Source organism: Prionailurus viverrinus, chromosome A1 (assembly GCF_022837055.1).
Source record: "Prionailurus viverrinus isolate Anna chromosome A1, UM_Priviv_1.0, whole genome shotgun sequence".
NCBI classification, from domain to species: domain Eukaryota; kingdom Metazoa; phylum Chordata; class Mammalia; order Carnivora; family Felidae; genus Prionailurus; species Prionailurus viverrinus.
In genome coordinates, this window is record NC_062561.1 from 57,149,067 (window position 1) to 57,170,429 (window position 21,363).

At 36.8% G+C, this 21,363-nt stretch overlaps 1 pseudogene; it reads left to right on the plus strand.

The window, feature by feature from the left end:
* The first annotated feature begins 561 nt into the window (after window positions 1-561).
* LOC125163674 (40S ribosomal protein SA-like) lies at window positions 562-20,898 on the plus strand (annotated as a pseudogene).
* The last annotated feature ends 465 nt before the right edge of the window (window positions 20,899-21,363 follow it).

Genomic DNA, 21,363 nt, shown 5'->3' on the forward strand with positions numbered 1-21,363 from the left:
GAGGGCACGATGCATCTGCTCTTACAGCAACATTTTAATCCCTACATTATCCATCTAAAATTCTAACGGAACTTTAACTTTAAACTATATACTAATGGCTATAAGCCATACCATGCATATTAGGATGTGAAATCAAACCTGGTACACAGGAAAAATTCCTTTCATATCACAACTACTTCTATAAAACAACTGCTATATCTTAACTAAATGACATAAAGGGGGTAAAGTAAGTAAGCTTTCAGTTACCATCCAGCCCCGTGGCACAACCTATGTTAAAACTTCTTCTTATAAGAGCTTATTTAACAGGGTGTTATATTTGCCATCAACCATGCATGTATTTAAAGTTCAACGTGACATAAAGAGAATGACATAGATCACAAATTGCCCAAAGACTTGTCAATGTATATAAAATATTTAGTTTCTATAGATTGTTATTTAAAAATATTTATGATTAAAACTATTTATTATTAATCTCCAAATAGGAAGTATATTGAGTTTGCAGGTGAGAAAAATAATTTATTTCTTTAGGATTTGAATATGGTTTCCTGGAGCATGTTAAATATGATTGGTGCTAAAAAGGAGGCATCAGGTAATTTTGAGAAAAGTGATAGAAGTATTGTTAATAAAGACCCAGACCCACATAACAATTTAGTAGATATGTTTAAGTGAGGAGCTGGCAGAAAAAAACTTTGTGTCATACCCATGTGATTAGGGATCACACTAAGGGATGTAAAGTCCAGTTGCCTGAATTTAAAACTTGAACATCTTCAAACTGTGTAAGCTTGAAAGAAACCAATTGTTCTTCACTTGAAAAATAGAGGAAAATGTATCTAAAAGATTCTCATAAGAAAGAAGTGAATTTAAAATTCCAACTTTGAAGAATAGGTAGAGTTTCATTTTCTTTCTCCTCAATTATTTTTGAAATAATTCTAAATTGAGATGTAAACCATACCCTATAAAATTCACTCTTTAAAAGTGTACATTCAGTTGTGGTTTTTTGATTGTTTCATCTTGCTAAAATATCACACAGTTGTGATATTGCTGTGATCACTGCTGTGATCACTGTTGTGATCACTGCTACCTAATTCCAAAATATCTTTATTATCCTGTCTTAATTACCCATTAGCAGTTGCCCAGTTCACTCTTTCCATGTTCCCTGGCAACCACTAACCTACTTTCTGTCTCTATGGAATTGTCTATTCTTTATGTTCCCTGTAAACAGAATAATACAATATGTGGTCATTTGTTTCTGGCTTCTTGAACTTAAAATGTTTAAGGTTACTTTGTGTTGTGAATGTTTCAGATCTTTCTTTCTTTCTATGTCAGAAAAATATTCCTTTGTATGGATATACTGAATTTTATTTATCCTTTATCAATAGACATTTGAATTGCTTCAAGTTTTTGCCTATGATGATTAATATGAACATTCTGATATAAATTTTTGTGCAGACACATGTTTTTGGCATTCTTACGTACATACCTTGGAGTGAAATTGCCGTTTTATGTGGTGAATCTATGCTTAACTTTTTGAAAAACTACCAAAGAGTTTTTCAAAATAGCTGCTTCATTGTACACTCTTATCAGCAATTCATTACGGTTCTAATTGTTTGACAATCTTGCCACATCTATTAATGCCTGATGTTAAATAATAAATTATATCTCATTTGGGGGCACGGGTTGTGCTATATATATATATATATATATATATATATATTCGTAATAAATATTATAATATACATTATATATATTATATATTTATTATATATTATGATATATATTTTGAATATATATTAGGATATATAGTCATAATATATGCATATTTATCATATGTATTTAGAATATATACATATTTATGATATATAAATGTGTTTACATATATTTGTCATTTTAAACATTTTTATACTATTTAGTAGTTTTAATTATAAACACAATGTTGCCTCACCATCACCATTATCTATTTTCAAAATTTTTTTATCACCCCAAAGGGAATCTTAGTATCCCTTAAAAAATAACTCCTCATTCTCCTCTCCTCCCTGTCTCTATGAATTTGCCTATTTTCTAGATGTTTCGTATAACTGAAACCATATTTTATTTGTCCTTATGTGTATGACTTGTTTTGCTAAGCATAATGTTTTCAAGGTTCATCCATGTTTTTAGCATGTATCAGAACTTCATTTCTTTTTTTGGCTGAATAATATTCCATTGGCAGTATATACTATATTTTGTTTCTACTTTCATCTGTTATTGGACACTCGGGCTATCCTCATTGTGGTTTTTACATTTACCTGATGACTACTGGTGTTGAGCATCTTTTCTGTGGTTATTGGCCATGTGTACAACGTCTCTGGAAAATATTTATTCAGATGTCTTTCCCTCTTTTTAATTGAGTCATTTCTTATTGTTGATTTTCAAGTATTCTTTATGTATTCTGGATCTAGTCTCTTATCAGATATATAATTTGTAAATATTTGCTCTCATTATATGGGTTGTTTTAAAGTATCCTTTAAAGCATAAACATTTTTAATTTTGATGAAGTCGAGTTTATCTATTTTTTTATTTTATTAGTTGTGTTTTGAAACCGTTACCAAATCTAAGTTCACAAAGATTTATGCCCATGTTTTGTTGTAAGATATTTATAGTCTTAGCTCTTACATTAGGTCTTTGGTCAATTTTGTGTTATTTTGTATATGGTGTGAGATCTGGATGCAACTTTATTCCTTTGCATGTGGATATCCAGTAGTTCCAGTACCATTTGTTGAAAAGGCTATTCTTATCTCATTGGATTCTCTTGGAACATTTGGAAAGCATCAGTTGACCACAGATAGTAGAGTTTATTATCAACTCACAGTTCTAATCCATTGACTGTTAATCCGTCCTTCTAATAGTACCCACCTGTATTGATTACTCTAGCTTTGTAGTAAATTTTGAAATTAGAGGGGTGCCTGGGTGGCTCAGTTGGTTAAGCGTCCAACTTCAGGTCATGATCTCACGTTTTGTGAGTTTGAGCCCCGCATCTGGCTCTGTGCTGACAGTTCAGAGCCTGAAGCCTGCTTTAGATTCTATGTCTCTCTCTCCCTCTGCCCCTCTCCCACTCATGCTGTCTCTCTCTCTCTCACTCAAAAATAAATAAACATTAAAACAAAATTTAAAAAAAGAAATTAGAAAGTGTGAGTCCTATTACCCATTTTTTTTTCTTTTAAAATTGTTTTGGCTATTATAATAGTCAAAACTATTCGAGTGTTTTTCATTTCCATATGAATTTTAAGATAAACTTGTCAATTTCTGCAAAGAAAGCATTTGAAATTTTGGTAAGGATTTCATTGAATCTGTAAGTCAATTTGCAAAGTATTACTGTCTGAACAATATTAAGTATCTATTTCATAAACATGGAATGTCTTTCCATGTATTTAAAAAAATTTTTAATTTTTTAAGCAGTATTTTGTAGTATTGAGTATATACATCTTACAGTTATAAAGTTTATTTCCAAGTGTTATTCATTTTTATTCTGTTGTAAATGGGATTGCTTGCTTAATTTCAGTTTCAGACTGCTCATTGTTAGGGGCACCTGGGTGGCTCCATTGGTTAAGTGTCTGACTTTGGCTCAGGTCATGATCTCACAATTTGTGAGTTCAAGCCCCTCATTGGGCTCTGTACTGACAGCTTGGAGCCTGGAGCCTACTTCAGATTCTGTGTCTTCCCCTCTCTCTACCCCTCCCCTGCTCACTCTCTGTGCCTCTCTGTCTCTCAATAATAAATAAACATTAAAAAATTTTGAGAAAAAAGATTGCTAATTGCTAGCATGTAGATTTTCAATTCATTTTTGTGTACTGATCTTTTCTAAACTTTCTATACTCATTTATTGGCTGTAATTATATACCTCTGTGTTTTGATTCCTTAGGATTTTTGATATACAGAATTATGTCAACTGCAAATAAAGATAATTTTATCCTTTCTTTTCAATCCTAATGTCAATTATTTTTATTACTTGACTAATTGTTTTGGTTAAAACCTCCAGTTCAATGTTGAATGAAAGTAGTGAGGTAGACATCCTTGCATTTTTTTAATCTTAGGAAACACTTTTTTTGTTTTTGTTGTTGTGATTGTTGTTTTGATCTTATAGACTGAACTATGGAATGTGTGAATGAGCTGGGGGACTGGTCAGGGAAGCCAGGAAATGGCTTCAGCTGATTAGTATCCACTGTTGCAAGAATACTGTCACGCAGAGGTCAGCGTGGCTAATGGGATTAGTGATGCTAGCCTGAAACTGGCTTTAAAAAATATACATCAGAAGGACTATACCAAATTTTTAACATTTCCAAAAGTCATCTTCAGAATTTAAAACAAAGTCGTCCTAACCTAAACTATAAAGTTTATATTGATGCTTGGTTTCATGCACTTTCTCAGATGTTTCTTTTAGGAATTTTGTTCCTGCCTTCCTGGCTTTTCATATAGCTGTAAGTGCTTGCTTTCTTATCCTCTCACAAGTTTTCAGAAACATTTCCATCCCTATTTATTTATTTATTTATTTATTTTAATTTTTTTTTCAACGTTTATTTATTTTTGGGACAGAGAGAGACAGAGCATGAACGGGGGAGGGGCAGAGAGAGAGAGGGAGACACAGAATCGGAAACAGGCTCCAGGCTCTGAGCCATCAGCCCAGAGCCCGACGCGGGGATCGAACTCCCGGACCGCCAGATCGTGACCTGGCTGAAGTCGGATGCTTAACCGACTGCGCCACCCAGGCGCCCCTCCATCCCTATTTAAAACACTTCCACAGTTGACTTCTTTAACAAATGCCAAGCATTGATATCTAACTTGTTTTCATACTTAGCACGTGAAAAAGTTAGCCTACTGCCTTGAAATGCAGTTTAAGTCATAATTCCAGAGACATTTCATTTATTAAACTTTTATTGAGCACTTTTATGTGCCTATCATTGTCCTAATACTCTTTGTATTTACTTGAGCCCAAGTTTATATAGTTCCAGGAAAAACTTTCTGTCTCTACTTCAAGAAGACAGAAGTAATTCCAATTTGTGTTTCTTTGTTGGTAGTTAAATTTTTATTGAGCTATAATTTGTATGTAAAATTGTTTTAGTTTTCAGTGTACACCATAATCATTTCATAAACTTATATATTGGAAAATAATGACCACAATTGTAGTTAACCATCATCAAACATAGCTAGAATTTATTTTCTTGTGACGAGAACTTTAAAGATCTACTCTCTTAGCAATGTTCAAATATGCAATACAGTAATGTTAACCACAGTCACCATACTATACATTACATCCCCAGGACTTGTCTTCTTATAACAAATTTTGTACCTTTGACCACCTCCCCACCCCCAACCTCTTGCTTCTGGCAACCATATATGTTTTTCGTGTTTATGACTTCAGTTTTGTTGTTGTTGCTGTTGTTGTTGTTGAGGTTTATATAATTTCACCATCAGTGTCATGCTAACCATGTTTTTCATAGATGCCCTTCATTGAGTTGAAGGAGTTCCCGTCTATTCTTTGTTGAGTGTTTTCATCCTGAAATGGTGTTGGATTTTGCAAAATGCTTTTTCTGCGTCTATTGAAATGATCTTGTATTATGTATTAGTTTCCTTGACTTATGTATGTTGAACCAATCTCGCATTGTTGTGATAAATCCCACTTGGTCAGAATTTGTAATCCTTTTTATATATTGCTGTATTCAAATCACTGTATTTTGCCACCTAGTTTTGTATCTACATTCATGAAGGATATTAGTCTGTACGTTTGTTTTCTTGTGATATCCTTGTCTGGTTTTGTTATAGGTTAATAGTGTTTTAACAGAATGAATTCGAAAGTATTCTTTTCTCTTTAATATGTTTTGGAAAACATTTGTGAAAGATTGTTGCAATTCTTCTTGAAACATTAGGGAGAATTCAACAGTAAAGCCATCTGGTGTGGGCTTTTCTTTGTGGGATATTTTTTGATTGCTGTTTCAATCTCTACTTGTTATGTGTCTAATCAGTCTTCTATTTTTTTTTTTTGAGCTAGTTTCAGTAGTTTCTGGCTTTTCCTTAAATTTTATTTAAAATACTCCATATCCATTTACATGAAAAAAGAGCATAAATATATATATATAGATCAAGAGGCTCTAGATTTGTAACTTGTCTTGTACCTGTAAATATATATATATATATATATATATATTTATGCTCATATAAATATATATAAATATATATATTCATGGAGAATTTAATATTAAACTAATATTAATCTCTTATTACTATTTTAATATTAATTTAATATAAAATTTGTCATTTGTTTGCTATTATTCTGCTCAGTGGTGTAGCTGAGTATCATGTAGCTGTACTTTTTATAGGTAGAAGATATCAGCTAATACAATGCATATCTGTAGATACACAATAGAATCGGGGGTTATATGCAGAAATAAAATAGTCATGATTATATAGATAAAAAAGATTACACTTAACCTATTTATTCAGAAACTTTATGTATGGGGAAAAATGAGCCAAATAATGAAATTATTGACTTCTCTAAGGCCTGAGTAATTTTATTCCCCACTCCTGTGCTCCTTATAATGTGGTATCATAGCTCTCATAAAATCAATTGTTGAGAAAAGCATTTTATTTTATTTTATTTTATTTTATTTTATTTATTTTAGACAGAGAGAGAGCATGAGCAGTGTAGAGGGGCAGAGGGTGAGAGAGAGAATCTCAGGCAGGCTCCAAGCTCTGTGCAGAGCCCTATGTGGGGCTTGATCTCACAATCCTGAGATCATGATCTAAGCCGAAATCAAGAGTCAGACACTCAACCGACTGAGCCACCCAGGTGCCCCGAGAAAAGTATTTTAAAGTTCATGTATGTGTGTGCTTAATTTGCCTCTCTATCAACCAGTATATTTTTGCCAGTTCAATGCTATGTGAAACTGAGCCAGCTTGATGTACTCAGAAATCAGTGTATACCATGTACTTGCTACATTTTAGCTATATTGTTTGATCATCACTAAGCTTTTCATTACAAGAATGTTTACTATATGGAAAATAAAATGAGTCTACTGTACTGTTAAAGTCCAGCTAGTAGACAATAACATACTAATCTAAGGAAAAGGAAGCATCTATGTGGTGAATCATACCTTGTACCTTGCCACAAAGATGCCCAAGGGGGTTCCTAAAGGAAGTTTTCCACAGAAAGGAGGCTTGCTGACACCAGTTCACCCCCTTTGGAGCATCGGGGGAATCTGACCACAGAGTTACTGTATCACCTTAGGTACTAGCTTGAGGTGTGGGTGACAAAGACTTAAATCGGATTAATAATATGCAAATGCCTAATGTGCATAATCTTTCATGGGCACTCCTTAGATCAAGAGGCTCTAGATTTGTAACTTGTCTTGTATCTGTAAACTGGACAAGAGTTCATGACTCTTCTTTATGAGAAATATTGTCAAGTTTTTTGGCTAGCAACATAAGGCTCTCTCATTACACTGATTAATCTTTGGACACTTTAATCAATTTACCGTTACATAAGATATATATCGGCCAAGACATTCTGAGATGGGTACTTCCTGCTCCTTTCATGTGGATGTTCTCACCATGTTGTTGACAGTTAACAATGGCACTTGGTCTCTGCTAACCCAGGATCCCATAATCCCCAGTGAAATCAGGGAGCCCACTTCAATGGCAATATCTCATATAGTTATACCTAGCTAGAAGTTGAGAATAACCACAGAACTTATCCAAGATGTGAGCAATCCCTTCACTTAGCTATTTCTTAATGCTTTACAGAAGGGAATGTCTTCTGGGACTTCTGCAGGCTTTAACAATTCCATTTTAGGTACCAATGTATTCATATTCTGGAAGTAAACCTTTGTGTGTCCCAATGGCTTTCTCTGAAATTTGAATATATACATTCCTAAGTTTGGTGCATAACTCTCAACTCTTACCTTTCAATTAGACTATATGATTTAGGTCATTGTCTTTGGTTCTCTTTTCTTGAGAGGAGCAGTTTACCCTGACCTTTGCATGGTTTTTATTTTCATTCTGGCTCTTAATAAAGTTCATAAGAAAATATGAATAAAGAACAATATCTGAATCCTTGCATATGTAGAAGTATATTTTATTTTTGCCCTCAATTTTAGTTGATATTGTACCATGCTATTAAATTCTACTAAATTAATATAATAAAGTATTAAATTAATATTTCCTCATAATTCCTAGTGTTTTTACAATCCAGTGTAATTGGAAAAAAATATCTACTATAAGTGAGATTCTTATTTATTTATAGATTAGCTATTTTTACTTTCTAGAAATCTTTAAAAATAAGTAATTATTTTTAAAATGTAGTTTTTCAAGAACTAAAAGGAGGATACATTTTTATGCCAAGTGAGCTCAGTAAGCTCTTGGCATAATTTATGAAAAAAAGACAGTTATCAGAGTATAATAGACACATATGACTCACGCACTTTCATGTGAAGAATAATATATGTATATATACACACACGCATGTGTGTATATATATATGTATGTGTGTATATATATATATATATATATATATATATATATCTCATATGTATATGTTTAGAGACAGGCAGAGACAAAGAAACAGAGGAAGAGAGAAGAAATTGACAGACATATGGGGAAAAATACATAAAGATATAAACTAGGTTGTTAACTTAAATCCTAAATTATCTGAAGAATGTGATGTATGGGAGTTGATCTGGGGACTATCAGGGTAGGTGGAAAACAAAGAAAAAATTATGTAAAAAATAAGATTGGAGACATCATCAGGAGCCTCATCATAAATAGTGTTTTAGGCCATGATGAGAATTTTAAGTGCATGGGAATTCACCAAAGCATGTCAAAATGGGAGTGAGGGTCGGCGGCAAGATGGCGGCCTAGGAGGACGCTGGGCTCACCGCACGTCCTGCTGATCACTTAGATTCCATCTACATCTGCCTAAATAACCCAGAAAACCGCCAGAGGATTAGCAGAACGGAGTCGCCGGAGCCAAACGCAGACGAGAGGCCCATGGAAGAGGGTAGGAAGGGCGGCGAGGCGGTGCGCGCTCCACGGACTGGCGGGAGGGAGCCGGGGCGGAGGGGCGGCTCGCCGGCCAAGCACAGCCACCGAGTCTGGCTTGCAAAAGCGGAGGGGCCTGACAGACTGTGTTCCCACAACAAGCGCGACTTAGCGTCTGGGAGGTCATAAGTTAACAGCTCTGCTCGGAAAGCGGGAAGGCTGGAGGACAAAGGGAGGGAGAGCTGCTGAGCCCCCTGACAACAGAGCTCAGTTTGGTGGGGAACAAAGGCGCTCGCCAGCGCCATCTCCCCCGCCCATCCCCCAGCCGAAATCCCAAAGAGAACCTGTTCCTGCCGGGGAACTTGCTCGCTCCACGCAAACACCCAACTCTGCGCTTCGGCGGAGCCAAACCTCCGGCAGCGGATCTGACTCCCTCCCGCTGCCACAGGGCCCCTCCTGAAGTGGATCACCTAAGGAGAAGCGATCTAAGCCTGCCCCTCCTGCCCCCGAGCACCTTGCCTACCCACCCCAGCTAATACGCCAGATCCCCAGCATCACAAGCCTGGCACGGTGCAAGTAGCCCAGACGAGCCACCCCACCCCACAGTGAATCCCGCCCCTAGGAGAGGGGAAGAGAAGGCACACACCAGTCTGACCGTGGCCCCAGCGGTGGGCTGGGGACAGACATCAGGTCTGACTGCGGCCCCGCCCACCAACTCCAGTTATACACTACAGCACAGGGGAAGTGCCCTGCAGGTCCGCACCACTCCAGGGACTATCCAAAATGACCAAGCGGAAGAACTCCCCTCAGAAGAATCTCCAGGAAATAACAACAGCTAATGAGCTGATCAAAAAGGATTTAAATAATATAACAGAAAGTGAATTTAGAATAATAGTCATAAAATTAATCGCTGGGCTTGAAAACAGTATACAGGACAGCAGAGAATCTCTTGCTACAGAGATCAAGGGACTAAGGAACAGTCACGAGGAGCTGAAAAACGCTTTAAACGAAATGCATAACAAAATGGAAACCACCACAGCTCGGCTTGAAGAGGCAGAGGAGAGAATAGGTGAACTAGAAGATAAAGTTATGGAAAAAGAGGAAGCTGAGAAAAAGAGAGATAAAAAAATCCAGGAGTATGAGGGGAAAATTAGAGAATTAAGTGATACACTAAAAAGAAATAATATACGCATAATTGGTATCCCAGAGGAGGAAGAGAGAGGGAAAGGTGCTGAAGGGGTACTTGAAGAAATCATAGCTGAGAACTTCCCTGAACTGGGGAAGGAAAAAGGCATTGAAATCCAAGAGGCACAGAGAACTCCCTTCAGACGTAACTTGAATCGATCTTCTGCATGACATATCATAGTGAAACTGGCAAAATACAAGGATAAAGAGAAAATTCTGAAAGCAGCAAGGGGTAAACATGCCCTCACATATAAAGGGAGACCTATAAGACTCGTGACTGATCTCTCTTTTGAAACTTGGCAGGCCAGAAAGAATTGGCACGAGATTTTCAGGGTGCTAGACAGAAAAAATATGCAGCCGAGAATCCTTTATCCAGCAAGTCTGTCATTTAGAATAGAAGGAGAGATAAAGGTCTTCCCAAACAAACAAAAACTGAAGGAATTTGTCACCACTAAACCAGCCCTACAAGAGATCCTAAGGGGGACCCTGTGAGACAAAGTCCCAGAGACATCACTACAAGCATAAAACATACAGACATCACAATGACTCTAAACCCGTATCTTTCTATAATAACACTGAATGTAAATGGATTAAATGCGCCAACCAAAAGACATAGGGTATCAGAATGGATAAAAAAACAAGACCCATCTATTTGCTGTCTACAAGAGACTCATTTTAGACCTGAGGACACCTTTAGATTGAGAGTGAGGGGATGGAGAACTATTTATCATGCGACTGGAAGCCAAAAGAAAGCTGGAGTAGCCATACTTATATCAGACAAACTAGACTTTAAATTAAAGGCTGTAACAAGAGATGAAGAAGGACATTATATAATAGTTACAGGGTCTATCCATCAGGAAGAGCTAACAATTATAAATGTCTATGTGCCAAACACCGGAGCCCCCAAATATATAAAACAATTACTCATAAACATAAGCAACCTTATTGATAAGAATGTGGTAATTGCAGGGGACTTTAACACCCCACTTATAGAAATGGATAGATCATCTAGACACACGGTCAAGAAAGAAACAAGGGCCCTGAATGAGACATTGGATCAGATGGACTTGACAGATATATTTAGAACTCTGCATCCCAAAGCAACAGAATATACTTTCTTCTCGAGTGCACATGGAACAGTCTCCAAGATAGATCATATACTGGGTCACAAAACAGCCCTTCATAAGTTTACAAGAATTGAAATTATACCATGCTTACTTTCAGACCACAATGCTATGAAGCTTGAAATCAACCACAGAAAAAAGTCTGGAAAACCTCCAAAAGCATGGAGGTTAAAGAACACCCTACTAACGAATGAGTGGGTCAACCAGGCAATTAGAGAATAAATTAAAAAATATATGGAAACAAATGAAAATGAAAATACAACAATCCAAACGCTTTGGGACGCAGCAAAGGCAGTCCTGAGAGGAAAATACATTGCAATCCAGGCCTATCTCAAGAAACAAGAAAAATCCCAAATACAAAATCTAACAGCACACCTAAAGGAACTAGAAGCAGAACAGGAAAGGCAGCCTAAGCCCAGCAGAAGAAGAGAAATAATAAAGATCAGGGCAGAAATAAACAATATAGAAACTAAAAAAACTGTAGAGCAGATCAACGAAACCAAGAGTTGGTTTTTTGAAAAAATAAACAAAATTGACAAACCTCTAGCCAGGCTTCTCAAAAAGAAAAGGGAGATGACCCAAATAGATAAAATCATGAATGAAAATGGAATTATTACAACCAATCCCTCAGAGATACAAACAATTATCAGGGAATACTATGAAAAATTATATGCCAACAAACTGGACAACCTGGAAGAAATGGACAAATTCCTGAACAACCACACTCTTCCAAAACTCAATCAGGAGGAAATAGAAAGCTTGAACAGACCCATAACCAGCGAAGAAATTGAATCGGTTATCAAAAATCTCCCAACAAATAAGAGTCCAGGACCAGATGGCTTCCCAGGGGAGTTCTACCAGACGTTTAAAGCAGAGATAATACCTATCCTTCTCAAGCTATTCCAAGAAATAGAAAGGGAAGGAAAACTTCCAGACTCATTCTATGAAGCCAGTATTACTTTGATTCCTAAACCAGACAGAGACCCAGTAAAAAAAGAGAACTACAGGCCAATATCCCTGATGAATATGGATGCAAAAATTCTCAATAAGGTACTAGCAAATCGAATTCAACGGCATATAAAAAGAATTATTCACCATGATCAAGTGGGATTCATTCCTGGGATGCAGGGCTGGTTCAACATTCGCAAATCAATCAATGTGATACATCACATTAACAAAAAAAAAGAGAAGAACCATATGATCCTGTCAATCGATGCAGAAAAGGCCTTCGACAAAATCCAGCACCCTTTCTTAATAAAAACCCTTGAGAAAGTCGGGATAGAAGGAACATACTTAAAGATCATAAAAGCCATTTATGAAAAGCCCACAGCTAACATCATCCTCAACGGGGAAAAACTGAGAGCTTTTTCCCTGAGATCAGGAACACGACAAGGATGCCCACTCTCACCGCTGCTGTTTAACATAGTGCTGGAAGTTCTAGCATCAGCAATCAGACAACAAAAGGAAATCAAAGGCATCAAAATTGGCAAAGATGAAGTCAAGCTTTCGCTTTTTGCAGATGACATGATATTATACATGGAAAATCCGATAGACTCCACCAAAAGTCTGCTAGAACTGATACAGGAATTCAGCAAAGTTGCAGGATACAAAATCAATGTACAGAAATCAGTTGCATTCTTATACACTAACAATGAAGCAACAGAAAGACAAATAAAGAAACTGATCCCATTCACAATTGCACCAAGAAGCATAAAATACCTAGGAATAAATCTAACCAAAGATGTAAAGGATCTGTATGCTGAAAATTATAGAAAGCTTATGAAGGAAATTGAAGAAGATTTAAAGAAATGGAAAGACATTCCCTGCTCATGGATTGGAAAAATAAATATTGTCAAAATGTCAATACTACCCAAAGCTATCTACACATTCAATGCAATCCCAATCAAAATTGCACCAGCATTCTTCTTGAAACTAGAACAAGCAATCCTAAAATTCATATGGAACCACAAAAGGCCCCGAATAGCCAAAGGAATTTTGAAGAAGAAGACCAAAGCAGGAGGCATCACAATCCCAGACTTTAGCCTCTACTACAAAGCTGTCATCATCAAGACAGCATGGTATTGGCACCAAAACAGACACATAGACCAATGGAATAGAATAGAAACCCCAGAACTAGACCCACAAACGTATGGCCAACTCATCTTTGACAAAGCAGGAAAGAACATCTAATGGAAAAAAGAATGCCTCTTTAACAAATGGTGCTGGGAGAACTGGACAGCAACATGCAGAAGGTTGAAACTAGACCACTTTCTCACACCATTCACAAAAATAAACTCAAAATGGATAAAGGACCTAAATGTGAGACAGGAAACCATCAAAACCTTAGAGGAGAAAGCAGGAAAAGACCTCTCTGACCTCAGCCGTAGCAATCTCTTACTCGACACATCCCCAAAGGCAAGGGAATTAAAAGCAAAAGTGAATTACTGGGACCTTATGAAGATAAAAAGCTTCTGCACAGCAAAGGAAACAACCAACAAAACTAAAAGGCAACCAACGGAATGGGAAAAGATATTCGCAAATGACATATCGGACAAAGGGCTAGTATCCAAAATCTATAAAGAGCTCACCAAACTCCACACCCGAAAAACAAATAACCCAGTGAAGAAATGGGCAGAAAACATGAATAGACACTTCTCTAAAGAAGACATCCGGATGGCCAACAGGCACATGAAAAGATGTTCAGCGTCGCTCCTTATCAGGGAAATACAAATCAAAACCACACTCAGGTATCACCTCACGCCAGTCAGAGTGGCCAAAATGAACAAATCCGGAGACTATAGATGCTGGAGAGGATGTGGAGAAACGGGAACCCTCTTGCACTGTTGGTGGGAATGCAAATTGGTGCAACCGCTCTGGAAAGCAGTGTGGAGGTTCCTCAGAAAATTAAAAATAGACCTACCCTATGACCCAGCAATAGCACTGCTAGGAATTTATCCAAGGGATACAGGAGCGCTGATGCATAGGGCCACGTGTACCCCAATGTTCATAGCAGCACTCTCAACAATAGCCAAATTATGGAAAGAGCCTAAATGTCCATCAACTGATGAATGGATAAAGAAATTGTGGTTTATATACACAATGGAATATTACGTGGCAATGAGAAAAAATGAAATATGGCCTTTCGTAGCAACGTGGATGGAACTGGAGAGTGTGATGCTAAGTGAAATAAGCCATACAGAGAAAGACAGATACCATATGGTTTCACTCTTATGTGGATCCTGAGAAACTTCACAGGAACCCATGGGGGAGGGGAAGGAAAAAAAAAAAAAAGAGGTTAGAATGGGAGAGAGCCAAAGCATAAGAGACTTAAAAACTGAGAACAAACTGAGGGTTGATGGGGGGTGGGAGGGAGGAGAGGGTGGGTGATGGGTATTGAGGAGGGCACCTTTTGGGATGAGCACTGGGTGTTGTATGGAAACCAATTTGTCAATAAATTTCATAAAAAAAAAAAAAAACAAAGTGGGAGTAACACATTTGGATGTGTACTTAAGTAGGTCATGCTGGGTATGCAGAGAAGTCGATAGTATATGCAGGGAGAGGAGAATGGAGTGTATTAAGATAAAATGTGAAAAATCATGGAGGAGCAAATAAAAATAGAAACAAGTAAATATATTTCAGAAAGCAGAAAATTAATAGACTAGACCTGGGAGAAGTGCCTGGGTGGCTCAGTAGGTTAAGCATTTGCCTTTGGCTCAGGTTACCAACTCGCAGTTTGTGGGCTTGAGCCCTGCGTCTAGCTCTGTGCTGACAGCTCAGAGCCTGGAACCTGCTTCGGATTCCGTCTCCGTCTCTCTTTGCCCCTCCCCCACTTGTTCTCTCCCTCCCTCCCTCTCTCCCTCTCTCTCTCTCTCTCAAAAATAAATAAAAACATTTAAAAAATTAATAGACTAGACCTGGGATACACTGAATCTAGAGAATAAATGAAGGTGGTAATAGCAGTGACTTTGGGTTGTTAGTAAGAAACAGGAATAAACAGGTGGATATAAAAATAGTGTCTTATAGGTTTGAACCATGATAAATAGGGCTGGTGATATGGAAAAAAAATGCAAATGAAATTTTGAGTTAGCTTAATTTTGAGTTAGCTGTTAGAATCCAAGTTTTAGAGGTCATATCTGGGGCTAGAGGTAGTCAGATAATTATTTCCTGGAAATAGTGATGTCAAAATTGCAATAGAAAGGATACATACCGGGGCGCCTGGGTGGCTCAGTCAGTTGAGTGTCCGACTTCGGCTCAGGTCATGATCTCACGGTTCATGGGTTTGAGCCTCAGGTTGGGCTCTGTGCTAACAGCTCAGAGCCTGGAGCCTGCTTCGGATTCTGTGTCTCCCTCTCTCTCTGCTCCTCCCCCACTCATGCTCTTTCTCTCAAAAAAAATAAATAAACATTAATTTTTTTTTTAAAAAGGATACACAGGAGTTAGTCAAATAAAATTACTCTTTAGTATGACATTCTGGACTATTCGTAAACAGCTTCCTCTGTTCATTTTAGGCTTATCTCCAAATAGTCACTGCTCTGATCCCTCTGTTCCATCAATATTGATTTGTTCATTCTTTCAGAATGAATTGCTGTGTGCTACATCATCCACATTTAATTTGCCATTATAATGAGAATATTAATAAATCATTCACTGAGATGGGTTGATATTAGTCATGCATTTTTGCATTTATTATGAATCCCTACTTAATATAAAATAGGTATGACTATATTCCCTCTATAAAACAATTTCTAATATCTTATATACAGTATGTAAGTATGTGATTTATCAATATTTTAAGCTGTAAAACGAGATTACAAACACGAACTTCTGATTTAGAATTCCATGGGTATATTTTTAAGTCATTTTAATGGTACATTGCAGAATTCAAAGTAAAACACATCTAAGTCTCTGTAGCTTATGTTTTAAAATCCATACACACCATTCTCACTTTGTTAATGTTAATTCTAGATACTAACCGCATGAGTTTACAGATAAAGTTTGTTAAATTGGGAGGAAATACACAGGTTACATAGTATTGAAATGTAATTTTTTTGTGGTGGAGGTGGCAAGCACCATCTGTGTCTTGCTGATGGATTTCTAGCATCCTGCTTTAACCAAAGGATGATGCAATGCATTTCAGTAAGCTAAAGGGTAGTCTACTTATGAGGAATGTCAGAGTGTAGAGAATGTCTTCATTTTCTTATATGTCACCGGTTGTGTCTTATTTCTTTCATCATCCTTTATGCAGTGGTGAAGGTGGCCATGTAACTGATTGATAGCCCCATCAATTGAAGTCTTAATATTTTTTTTCACTTTTATCAATTCTTGATTCTTTCAAAGTTTTCAGTTATCTTTTATAATTCCCTACATTGTCATTTAATTTGCGAAACATATTAAATACAGTTATTCAAAGTTCTTATTTGAATACGCTAATATCTGATCAGAATGTCTGAATACTTTTCATCTGTTTCTATTGTTCTCTTTTTTTTTTTTAGTCAGTTGTTGTGCATTTGTGTATTTTTTTTTTCCTGATTCAATGCTAGATGTGATTGCTTACTTATACAGAAACATTTAGAGCACAGGATACTATTTTCTACACCCAAGAAGGACTTTTTTGTGTCTGCTAAGGAGCGAAGGAGGAACAAACACTTAAAATCAATCACGATATAAATGACTTAATCTAGGTTTCAGGCTTTAGGATGGTTGTTAAATTTTCAATTCAGTCTTACTCCTAACTTGTCTCAACTGAAAAGTCCAGGGTGCTTTCTCGAACTCTTTTTTGGTATCCACTGAAGTGAAGGTTTTGCCTTAGCCGCAAGAGCTTTTCAAAAATCTCTGCTTTTTAGTCTCCCAGCTACCACTTTACAGTTTGCAGATGCCTTGAGGTGAAAGTAGTACTAAATAAAAAGCCCACGTGCTTGAATTTTCTTTTTTCTAGCCTCTTGCAACACAAGTCCTTTTGTCTTCAATGTTTTCAAGAAAGTTTTATTCACTCTTTTGTTTTATCTTTTTAATTTTTAGTATTTCTAGTTTTTTAATAGGTGAGTTATTCTGAAAAAAATAATTTCTCAAATCAGATCATTATAACTGAATATTTACACTTAAACTTCAGATAATTAGAGCTACATTATAGTCATTACATGTCACACATTTAATCCAGTTTGAGAGAAGGGAACTCAGAATTCTTGGGCTTGCTCTATCTGGGTTTGGCTTTTATCAAATGGAATTTACTATAATCAGAAACACAGGAAGCTCACAAATTTATTAAATGAGTTTTGTTGGTGAAGAGCCCAGCCTCCAGTAGGGCTACAAGGGACTGGAAATTTTTAGAATATAAAAAGGTTTCTTACTCCCTGATTTTCCAAGAATAGAAATCAACTTGAGAAAGCTGTCTTTTACCATAGGCAATTTTTTTTCAAAAGTAACTAATGAGGGCAATGAACAAAGAGTATCCCAAAGGATCTGCAACAATACTAAATCAACTTTCATTCTTGTGTGCTGATATGCTTCTATTTGAAACTTGAAGTGATGAAACTATAAATTAAAAGCATCATTGTGGTTTTGAGTATGTGGTGCTCCAGATCTCCCAGGATAGAGTGTCACTATCTCAAAAGAGAGTCATTCATCTCAGTGCCATATCATTTTGTCTATAACCCATACATTCTGGCAACATAAGACCATTTAAATTTATTTTTTATTGAGTTTACATAAATTTTACATGCCATTGTTAAGGGTTAACACTAAACATTGTTTTAAGTACTTAATCCAGGTACAGACCACTCTGGTTACTCTGGTTACAGATTCCTATAGATGATACATTTCTACTTATTTTTTTTTTTCAACGTTTATTTATTTTTGGGACAGAGAGAGACAGAGCATGAATGGGGGAGGGGCAGAGAGAGAGGGAGACACAGAATCGGAAACAGGCTCCAGGCTCTGAGCCATCAGCCCAGAGCCTGACGCAGGGCTCGAACTCACGGACCGCGAGATCGTGACCTGGCTGAAGTCGGATGCTTAACCGACTGTGCCACCCAGGCGCCCCCATTTCTACTTATTTTAATACCAACTAATATCTTCAATTAGCTTGATTTTGATACCTAAGAATTAGAGAACTGCAAACATGAATGGGGTTGTCTTCAAATTATTTTTGAAAAAACAAAAAAGAATATCCCACAAAGAAAAATCAAGAGTACTTAAGTCAGTGCACTGGAGAGACACATCCAGGAGGCAGAAAGGAGGTCTATTCATGTAACACTCTCACTGTTGGGATAGACTCACCTGGCAATATATGTTCAGATGTATTTCAGAATTGCTCCATAAAAATCCATAGTGACTGCTTTGTAACCCTCATTCTCTCCCATGATGAATGAATATCTGTTGTGGTTATCCTGTCTCTGTTTCATCACTGTATCTTGGGTGTATTGGGTGACAGATCAATTGTCTTCTTAAATCATAGGTCCCCAGGTCAAGAAATGATGCATCTAAACAATTCCATCTGTACTAATGTAGATCATAAGATTTTGGATTTTTAACTTGATGCCATGATTGGATGTGTCCTTAGATATTCTTGAGGTAAATTTTGGGGACCATGGGGCAGAGCATGATAAGTTGGCTTCTCCCTGTATCTCATGACCCATGCCATTTGAATTCATATTTACATTAAGTGGTATCTGTTTTGCTCTGCAGATGAATCTGGGCTAAACTTATGGTTTGCTTTGACCAATATGATGAGTCAGAAGTGATAGAATATCAATGAGTCATATAAGTCTAGGCCTTAAAGGCCTTGTGTATTTTATATTGCTCCCTAGGATATTTACCATGCCATGAGAACAAGGCCATCTGTCTGACAGCCAGCCAACTTCCACACCTGGATGCTATTGTAGATCAGCCAGGCTGCAGTATTCTTGCCATCTTAACCCTAAGGCATGAGTGAGCACAGCAGAAGCCAGAAGAACAACTAAAACCATTAGGTTAGCATATTGGGCTAGTAGGTTTATTAATAGCAAAATTAATAATAAATATAATATTTATTTATTATTTTATAATAATAAAATGAATTAAAGTTCATTTTTAGATCTACAAAATTTGGGTATGGTTGTTATGCAGCAATAAATAATTAATACACATTCATCTTTTTTGAGATTATTGATATTATTGTCTCAGAGATTTAAAATATAGTTACTTTAAATGTTTGAAGTGTATATACCATATATGTATCATATGAGAGAATTTCATTGTCATGTGCTCAAACTGATTGAGGATTTCTATTAAATTAGAAAATCACCTTCAGATGCAATATCTGATTAATAGATATAGATAGATATAGATATAGATATAGATATAGATATAGATATAGATATAGATATAGATATAGATTTTGTGTGTGTGTGTGTTTTTGTTTTTTTCTCAGATTTTCTTATTTATAAGTTCTTACATTTTAGAACATGATCTCAGAATGACTTCATGCATGTAACATTATTATTAGTCACTATCTTTTTTGCATATAAAAATTTTCCATTATATGTCCCATGAACTTTAGAAAATCTTGTATTTGTCAGCCATATTTGTGTACCTTATATGCAGGTTTAGATTAAAATTCTATCTCCTAATAAATAACATAAATAATTATCTGAATTCCATTTTTTTCTTGTTGACCATCTGTTACTTTAAACTCTTTTGGGGCATTTAATTTTATCCATAACATAATCTACATTTTGAGATTTTATTACATATTCTTGATGTGTCACTTACGTTTGTCCCATTGACCTTTCCCTAGAGCACAAACCACATACAATTCATTATCATGAAGCAAAGCCTGACTCATAAAAACTAAATAGTAAATAAATAAACTATGCCATACTTTTATTTTTTTTAATTTTTTTAAAGTTTATTTATTTATTTTGAGAGAGGGAGAGAGGGAGAAGGAGAGAATGAGCAGGGGAGGGGCAGACAGAGAGAGAGAGGGAGAGAGAGAATCCCAAGCAGGCTCCATATTGTCAGCACAGAGCCCAATGTGGGGCTTAAACTCAAACCATGAGATCATCAGCTGAGCTGAAATCAAGAGTTGGACACTTAGCCTACCGAGCCACCAAAAGGCACCAAAAGGCATCTTATGTTAACCTGCCTACCTTCGCTCTGTGTAACACGGACTCTCCTCTGTGCCATGTGGACATTGCCATCCCTTGCAACAACAAGAGAGCTCACTGGGTGGGTCTGAAGTGGTGGATGCTGGCCCCCTGGAAATTCTATGCATGTGTGGCACCATTTTTCGTAAACACCCATGGGACGTCATGGCTGACCTCTAATTCTACAGAGATCCTGAAGAGATTGAAAAGGAAGAGCAGGATGCTGCTGAAAAGGATGTGACCAAGGAGGAATTTCAGGGTGAATGGACGGCTCCAGCTCCTGAGTTCACCGCTATTCAACATGAAGTCCCAGATTGGTGTGAAGGCTTTCAGGTGCCCTCTGTGCCTATTCAGCAGTTTCCTACTGAAACTGGAGTGCTCAGCCTGGCACTGAAGACTGGTTTGCAGCTCCCACTGCTCAGGCCACTGAATGGGTAGGAACAACCACTGAATGGTCTTAAGCTGCTTTTCTACAGAGCAAACAAAAAGGAAATAAGGTTGACGGAAACTAAACAGTTTCTAAAAAACAAAACAACAACAACAAAAATGCATTCGTGGGCCGCTTCACCTTCTCCAAGGAAAGACCCCAGATACCACTGGGCTCCCAGCACCTCCCACTTTTAAAATATGTGTTAGATATACTTTTCTAACATGATTTCGAAAAGTTGTGGTTTAATTTCTCAAGATTTTATGTAATATTATATATAAATTGGTTATCATGTTGTGTTATTTGGAACATACAAAATGACTGATGTAGTGAATCCTACAAATACTGACAAATGAACATGCAGTTATCCCCCACCTCTGTGACTTCAACCACAGCAGATCAATTTAAACTTAAACAATATAAAATCCCTCTCTGTCGCTGTCTCTATCCCTGTCTCTTTCTCTCTCTTGCACACATACACACACATACACACACACAC